Raw genomic sequence first — 9,726 nt, 5'->3', positions numbered from 1 at the left:
TATGGAAAATAGTCATCATGAGTCTCCACACAGAAAAGTGGAATCTTCAATCACACTAGACATAAAGAAACATATGTAATAAAATGAGAAACTTACAGCCGTCCTTACGATTTTATTTATTACATGGCTACCAGTTTCGGTGCCGGCATTATTCTGCGACCAAATGATGTCACCCGTCTGTGCTGCAGAAGTTTCGCAGGGAAGGCGTTAAACATCCGCTATACAGTCCAAATCTCTCGCCATCCTGAGGCCTTAACTGACGCTGAAGGGGTTAACACCATACATACACACGATTCATCAGTGGCCACATCTACACTACTGGCCATTAAAATTCCTTCACCACGAAGATGGTGCGCTACAGACGTGAAATTTAACCTACAGGAAGAATATGCTATGATATGTAAATGATTAGCGTTTCTGAGCATTCACACAAGGTTGGCGACGGTGGTGACACCTACAACATGCTGACATGAGGAAAGTTTGCAACCGATTTCTCATACACAAACAGCAGTTGACCGGCGTTGCCTGCTAAAACGTTGTTGTGATGCCTCGTGTAAGGAGGAGAAATGCGTACCGTCACGTTTCCGACGTTGATAAAGGTCCGATTGTAGACTTTCGCGATTGTGCTTTATCGTATCGCGACATTGCTGCTCGCGTTCTTCGAGATGCAATGACTGTTAGCAGAATAAGGAATCGGTGGGTCAGGAGTGTAATACGGAACGCCGTGCTGGATCCCAACGGCCTCGTATCACTAGCAGTCCAGATGACAGGCATCTTATCCGCATGGCTGTAACGGATCGTGCAGCCACGTCTCGGTCCCTGAGTCAACAGATGGGGACTTTTGCAAGACCACAACCATGTGCACGAACAGTTAGACGACGTTTGCAGCAGCGTGGACTATCAGCTCGGAGTCCATGGCTGCGGTTACCCTTGACGCTGCATTACAGACAGGAGCGCCTGCGATGGTGTACTCAATGACGAACCTGAGTGTTTGGCGACATCGCGGTGAACGCACCTTGGAAGCGTGTCCACTTTGACCAGTGGACGTTACATTTCAGAGATGTGTTACGACCCGTGGCTCTACCCTTTATTCAATCCCTGCGAAACCCTATATTTCAACAGGATAATGCACGACCGCATGTTACAGGTCCTGTATGGGTCTTTCTGGATACAGAAAATGTTCGACTGTTGCCCTGGCCAGCCCATTCTCCAGATCTCTCACCAACTGAAAACGTCTGGTCAATGTTGGCCGAGCAACTGGCTCGTCATAATACGCCAGTCACTACTCTTGTTGAACTGTGGTATCGTGTTGAAGCTGCATGGGCAGCTGTACCTGTACACGCCATCGAAGCTCTGTTTGCCTCAATTCCCAGGCGTATCAAGGCCGCTGTTACGGCCAGAGATTGTTGTTGTGGGTACTGATTTCTCAGGATGTATGAACCGAAATTGAGTGAAAATGTAATAACATGTCAGTTCTGGTGTAATGTATTTGTCCAGTGAATACCTGCTTATCATCTGCATTTCTTCTTGGTGTAGCAATTTTAATGGGCAGTAGTGTATAACAGGTTTTCGCAGACTACCTGTAACAACGATGTTGTCTCTTCAGCCATTAACTATTCAACCTCACCGTTCTTTGAGGCACTAAGGCACAACTGTAGGTGTTCCATTTTATTAGAGAAATGAACGGCCGAAGTCCCTCAGATCTCTAAACACAAGGATTTACATACAAAAAAATAATGAAACTATATCTTCTAGGATTATTGCTTTCTATTGTTGATGGTGCTGAGGATGTGACTCTGCCGCGCAGGATTAACCGGAGGTGTAAGGCGTTGCAGTCATGGACCCTGCGGCTGATCCCGGCGGAGGTTTGAGTCCTCCATCGGGCATGGGTGTGTGTGTTTATCCTTAGGATAATTTAGGTACAGTAGTGTTTAAGCTTAGGGACTGATGACCTTAGCAGTTAAGTCCCATAGGATTTTACACACATTTCGAGGATGTGACCATCCACAGCTGCAGACGCTTTCGTCTCATATCCACCGAGTGTTTCCGCATGGGATGTTGCGTCTGCCACAAATGAAGAACAAACCTAATAAGAAGCGCCACCAGCCTGCTGCGTTTTCTTATTCAGTCCGTATCTCCTTTTCTGTACCAATCTTCCCCCTTCCCAACTTCCGTCTTTTCCTTTCCGTTTCTCCTCCGAGGACGAAGGAGAGCCCAGAATACTGGAGATAAATAACAGCAGGCGAGGACCCGGCGACAGTTTACAGTAGCGTGCGACAGAGTGGGCGCGCCAAGAAAACTGTCTGTGCGCGGGGTGAGGAAGGGAGGGGGGAGGAAGAGTTGGGGAAGGCGCAGGAAGAGGAGGCCTCTCGTGTCCGCTGATGGAAACTTTGAGTTTCGCCAGATGTCAGCACTCTACAAGTGGGGCCCGCGGGCCTCCTGTGGAGGTGGGGGTGGTGGGGGAATCCCCTCCCCTCGCGGAAAGTAATCGAAGGGCGCTGGGCCGGCGCCCTGTGGGTCTGGCGAGTGCAGCTCGCCCGGTTGCACTTATTGAATCTCGGGCGTGTTTACCCCGCAGCGGGAGAGCTCGCAGCCAGTGTTTGTAACTACTTTAATCAAAGCCCGGGCCGGCAGCCGCGCCCGACTCGAGTCCGCTCCCAGCGACGAGCGCCCGCCGTGTATTTTTCATCTACCGCGTTTATTAACTTCTTCATCTTTTATTCGGTAGAAAATTGGACTCGGCCAAGGAGAAAGTAAATACAACAAGAAGTCGATATATCACGGAACAAAACGTGGGAGTTTCCCCACCCCCGCCCCTCTCTCCCTCAGCGCCGGGCATCCACAGAGATGGAGGAAAGCAGCGGGAGGGAGAGATGGGGCGACGGAGAGGGAGGGTGGGAAAGGGGGGGGGGAGCAGAGTTTTCCGGGCCGCGCCGGCTTATTGGAGCAGCGCCCGCCGCCGTTTAGTGGGCGAGCAGATTAATAAAGCGGCGAGGCAGCGAGCCGGCCATCTGTGCGCCATCCAGCTAGCCTCGCCGCGGTGCTCCACCTCCGCCTTCTTCTCTTGTACGCCACGACGCCTAATCAAACGCTGTTACGGTCCGCGAGGTAAACACCGAGCAGCCGCTGTGACCGATTGCTTACGACATCTGCGACAGTAAATATTTGAATTCTGGGCTACCAACATTCGAGTGCTGTGCGCGTCTCGTCAGGTACCACTCGGACACACAGCTGAAAGAAACTGAGAAGGGAAAAAATGAGCAAAAATTAAAACAATGGCATCAACACTGTCGTTATTAGACACGAGGAATAGCGTATAAAAATTACTAATAAATTTAGATCGTACCTCATTCGGTAAAACCGAGCCCTTATAGGGATACTTCATTGATCGCATTTCTGTCTGACCCGTTCTTCTCAGGAACGAGTAGAGATATCAAGTCAAAATATATGTCACATACTGAAGCTTCCTGGCAAATTAAGACTGTGTGGCGGACCGAGACTCGAACTCGTGACCTTTTCTTTTCGCAGGAGGTCATCTACCAACTTTTTTTCTTTTTTTATCTCATTTTATTCGTCATTGTTTGTTGCATTTTCTCGGGGCGGAAGTCCCATGACAATCGTTCAAGTTCATCGTTGATCCATTTACTCAGTTTTTTGTTACCGGGGCGACTAACCCTCTGATCGAACGCACAGAGCTACCGAGCCAGCAACCAACTGGGCTACCAATGCACTACTGGCGACCTCTCCTCACAGCTCTACTTCCACATGTCTCCTATCTCTCAAACTTCAGGAAAGGAAAGGACTATGAAGTTGAAATATATGTCAAGTGTCCCTTGCCAGTGTAAATAATTCAAGATCTAATCCAATGTAATCAAGGGATACGACCGGATATGTCATATAAGTTGATGCTCGCAAATTCAAACATCAAAACCTATAGATGAAACTATGTACGTACGTACGTGTCATGGCTGTTGGTCCAGCAGTAAAGCGAGTGTCTGGAAAGCGACTGGTCGGGCTATAGAATCTCTATCGCACCATAAATTTTCAGTCGTCGTTTTAAACTAGCCGTTATCTCTCAATCATGCGATGCGTTGCCAGAAACAGCACGCGGATTCCATGTAAAACTGTATGTTCCCTTTTTCCAGTTGGATAATCGGGGTAAGTTAGCGACACGCAACACGCCAGAGTGCCGCCCAATAGGTACCAGGCCATTATACGTTTGTATAGAACCCTCAGAGAGTGAGTCCTACTCCCACACGTCCGAATCTTTTTTTAAATTCTTATGGCCGGTTTCTGCTGAAATGCTCCACCTGAGATCTAAGACTTAAACACCGGGCTATTGCGTTGGTGTTAGCTGGTGAGCATTGTTGTAACTAACTGACCCAACAAACACAAGTAGCAGCAAATGTGTACGACTTTAGTCTTATATCTGAAACTGGCCTAATTCGGTCGAAGCCGACTCGATTGGAATACAGGTCTACTGCTACCATCGGCATCAACTGGTGTGCAGCGCCACCGCACACCATCTGACACCGGTGGTACAGCAGTCCTGCGTTTTAGTCCAGTCGTCTTCGGCCGAATTAGGCTATCTTCAGTTTCAAACTACAGGACTGTTGCTAGTACTGGCGTTTCGTGGATATGCTTCCTCAGACTGATTCACAGGAGCGGACAGCGATGGTAGTAACAGTTCTGTCTTAAAAAATCTAAACATGACCCGAATCGGCCGAATCGACCCTGCTGAAGCACAGGATACCTTTTCTACTAAATATCAAAACAAGATCGCTGACATCCCCTGCCACACAACGTCGCTTTTCTGTAAAAATATATAAATATTAAATTAGGTGCTCAGTGCAAGATAATGAACAATCACTAAACGATCATGAGGCAAATGAGAGAACATAATCTTCTGTAAATCCACGGAAGGATTACTGGGAAACGCAGGGTTAAAATTCTGTACTATAACAGTAGCACTGTTTCAGTCTAGGCTTTGATCGCAGAACCACGATGAAACCAGAATCAAAGCGCAACTCGAATCAAGAACCAAAATGAGTTCAGGTTCATGACCAAAGTTGGTGCCGTGAACTGGGCTCAGTATCACATCATGACTCACTCGATTATAGTGGTACATATACCAAAAATTCAGTAGGACTCAAAATGTGACTAAACAGATGCTAAAACTACAACCGTTGTTTGATTCAGACTTGGATCACAGGGAATTTTAACTGGGAGCACGACAGGGTTCAAACCGGGGTCATAGAGAGCTCGATCCACCGTGCACAGTGAGATTTAAATTCTGACCCATTGTGGGAAACAAACCGAAGAACGTAGGAAATCATGAACCCAGTCCCGTTGCAGTACTAAAAAGCGATATTCCAAGAGAAAAGAAGGGTGTCACAGGAACCATAAAATCTCCGGACGGTGACATGACACAGTCCTGGAAAATTCAATACGGAGTTGCCAAATTGTAACGTTTGGAAGATGTAGACCATGTGCTCACACTGATTATGGTGACTGGTTTTATAACATTATTCGTCCTATCGATCAGGAGGTGTCTGATAAATCCTTCCTTACTGTGAGGCGTTGTTTCATTTACCTAGGTATGTCAGCTCTCTAAAATTCTTGTCTGGACCACTGTCGACCCTGAAGAAAGGAACAAAATACCTCTGACGATGGGCAGCATATTATTGGAGTTTTTTTTATTCTGTGGTGTCTTCAGGATAGGGTATTGATACTCTAGAACTTTATACTCTTTGAAGGTGAAATTCAAGATGGATGGTTAAAACAATAACAATATAAAAAAACAATACAACATCTAAAATTGACCCTATGCCTATAATTTTCTGGGTATTTCTCTTTTGGTCACTTAATATGACGAACTACGCTTCGGATCCTCTATGCTGGTCCATCTTTTATGTATTTCTCTCGCCACTCGTCTAAACCATCATTTTTTCAATTCAATTATAATCACAGCTGCGACATCCATTGCAATCTATTCCCTAATTAATTTGCTTATTTTTCGGTCTATCCTAATAATTCCCATAAATCATCTCCGCGGTGTCGACCGATCAGATTTGTTCTCTCTTAAAAGAACTTGTCTGACTGTTGTAAGTCAAACCTTGTAATACTCCATGACTGTAAATTTTCCGTTTCAGACTCATCGGAACTTGTTTTATAAAAACTCTATTTTGCATTCCTAGCAATTTCTCCTCTTAAGTGTATTTATTTTGCTGCTGATTCAGGCTTTTTCTCGAACTGCTGCACACACAACATCTCGTCAGTTGTTTATGTGACTGCAGTGTTTATTCGTATCATATAGCAAATACTCTTCTCGGTTTGGCCGCCGGATAACCTTGTGCAATTATTTTATCCATTTTGGTGGAAGACACCGCAGATGTTTTTGTAAATTACACTGTAGGAAATACGGCAATAGCTACAAGTTTTTTTAGTGATTTTAATGTACGATTACTAGTGTCGGAACTGAGCTCATCGTCAGCTGGTAGTGTTTACTTCTTTGCAAGTTTAATATTTGTGTCTGACTGAAAAGCCCTGCTTTACATATTATAAGACAGAGGTTCGATTTGCTTTTACAATCAATACTGATTGAAGGAACTGAATTAAATCAGCAGCCGATGTAAACAAATGTATCCACCATCTTGTCTTTACTTCAGTTCTTTGATCAGTATGGAATATAAAAGAAAGTCTAACCTCTATCTTAAAGTATGTAATGGAGGGCTCTTCAGCAAGATATAATTACAAAACTTGCAAAGAAGTCAACGTTACAATCTGACTATTGTCTCGAACCCGAAACTAGTTATAGTGCAATAAAGCCATTTCAAAAAACTTGTGGCTGGTTGCAGTATTTCCTATAGTGTAACCTTGTGCAAGTTTCACATTATTTTATCGAAACAACTGTGGTAATAGTTGCCGCTGTCGCTGCTGCAAGACATGACTTATGATCTCAGATAGCGACGTCGAAATTTGTGGGTAAGACGAGCAGGAAACACATGCGCGGGAAACCGCTAACAGTCAGACAAAGTAGCGCTCGTGGATCCCCGGTAGCCAAACAGAGCTCTTCTGCGCCTGTGATGTCAGACGATGCTGTGGTTGCAAGCTGAATTAACTCTCTCCGATGCGCTGCGTAGAGTCAGAAATTGAAGATTCTTGTTTCAATTTAAAGTCAGACAGTGCTGGATACCAGGAAGTCCAGACATTCCTGGCACCCCGTATCATTGTTGATAATGTTGTCCACCATACGCGTACAATCCCAGAATGATGTTGCTGAGGGTGAAACCTTCATCTCATAGTAAGAGATACGATGCCGCTTGTACAAACAGAACTCCATTACTGGTGATTTATCACGTTGGCCCACGCGTGTTGTCGGCGGTGTTAAACACAACGTTCTTACATGGTACGAAATGTCTGCCCAGTACGACGTTTCCCACACTGACATAAGATCTTTCTTATATACTCTGCGTTTTCGAAACCAAGATCGTTTTTGACCAACCATAATAAAATTACTCAGTTTTGCCGGTGCACGAAAATCGCACTGATGAAGTCAAACTTCTTGCGATGAAATATTCTGGAACTTGTATAGTATTGCTCGACAGATAAAACAAGAAATGTATTTGCAGCGTATCCGGTGGAAAAGCCTGAAAATTCATACTATACACTACTCTTTTACGTGTGTGAATTACGTATTATTCTGATCAAAAATAATTTTAGATCTAACAAAGAATTGCTTTTTTAAGGCTTACTGCATTTTTAGATGAATGTCATTGACTGTTCGCAAGTATTGGAAGGAGGTCGGTCCAGGAACATCAACCACCAATAAGCGCAAGAAGAAACATTCGCGTTGTTTTGGATGGGCTGTGTATAATCCGCCAAACGTATTTCCCGTAAATATGCCGTTGTATCCTTCAATCGGAACTCCTCGCCTTCGTGGTTCCCTCATTTTTGACTGTTTGTTTGATTTGAAATATCGTGGCACATCAGTATACATTAACCTCTTTGCGAACTGACCGGGAATACCTAGTCGATTGCATAGTTCGAAAAAGTTAATGTGGCTTTTGGGGCAATTGATGCACGTTGTATTTCCGTGAAATAAACACGCTGTCCATTTTTAAGATGCACGGCCAAATGTATACCAGCAGGGGCTCTTTCGTTTATTGGAAAACCCAAAATACGCCAAACTGCTGCATTGCTGCTGATGTATCGGCCCATTTGATATCGTGTTAGTTCATCGTTTTCGTTAACATTGTGAACAGCAAATAGAGCCATACCACTGTCCTTATGGACATATTTGCCTATATATTATATAGGCTTCACCGAACTGCAGAGGTCAATGTTTATGTGTGCTTTGTTGATTTTACACAGTAATGGTGAATACGGAACCTCCCAGTGATTGTCAGTGTATACTGTTGTACCGTTTGACATGCGTAATTGATGTGATTGACCACCATGGTCAGTGTCTCTACGACGATACAAAGGATAACCATCGATATTAGTATTTCTATCATTTATACATTTTTTTGGAAAACGATTCGTACATTTTCCATTCTCCCTGCACGGCGCCGTCATGTTTATAGCACCGCATGGACCATGGATCATGTTAACGGTAACAATCTCATACAATTCTTGATCGATATTCCGATCCGGAATTTCTGTTGCGATAATTTTATCACTTTCTTCAGACTGTATTTTGTCGCCCAACCAAATCAAAATTTTTGACATTCAGCAGAATACAGCCAGCAACGTGTTTTGCCAAATACGGAGGAGTGTTTAATCAAGTTCACCAAGGATTTTAAATTTTGTCTGAAGGCACGTGCAGTGATATTGTGCCGAACTATTGCAGTTTGACTTGGCAATAACGCAATTTTAATTTCGTCCCATTACAAGTAAACGTAATGAACAAATCTGGTCGTCCGTACGCGCGCACAATAGTCATGGCATCTTGAATGTATTCTTGCATATGACGTTGGCTACCAATATATAATGATGGAAGAATATATGAAGTACCGATGTCGTTGATAGCTATTCCATCTACGTTACCAGCAATAGCATCACGCAAATGAAAGTATTCCTCAGCTCGAAGTTTCGCTTGATTATACCTGATGTATTGTAATCCCTCGCTTTCAATTTTCGCATACATATCAACGATATATTGATGAAACAGCTGGCAGCTTCAGAGAATATTATTGGCTTAATTGGCACGAATCATCAACCGATATGCGTAGAAGTTCACCGCGCTCACTTTCTTGCTGGTTTCTGCACCTGTAAAGTAAAAATACAATTAAGACAAAAAGAAATTAATCGTGCATAAAAATAAAATATTAGGTAATGACATGTGTAGACTGTAACTGTTGCTGGATTTCTTTGTTTGATATTTGAATGATGTCCATCTCATACTTCCCAAAATATCAAAGGATATTGCAAAAAGTCGTAAGAGCGATGACTGTCTTCCATCGTATGCACTGTGTTATCTCTGCGTTGGATTCGTATATCTCGACGTTCAAATGCGTCGCCAACCATAACAACTGCAACTTCATTAATGGTAGGTGCATTATATCGGCCCGCGTGCTGCCCAAATGTTACATTGTCTGCTTTGATGACGATCGTATAGTTGTCGTTTTGCAGTTTGTTTGAAACGGTATTGAACAACTGCAGCAACTGGTTGTGATTCTGTAAAAACGTTTCTAAATTACCCACAATTTCTCGCTCCTCCATCTG

Source organism: Schistocerca gregaria, chromosome 5, assembly GCF_023897955.1.
Source record: "Schistocerca gregaria isolate iqSchGreg1 chromosome 5, iqSchGreg1.2, whole genome shotgun sequence".
Taxonomy (NCBI): Eukaryota; Metazoa; Arthropoda; class Insecta; order Orthoptera; family Acrididae; genus Schistocerca; species Schistocerca gregaria.
Note: the sequence above shows the minus strand (reverse complement) of the source record.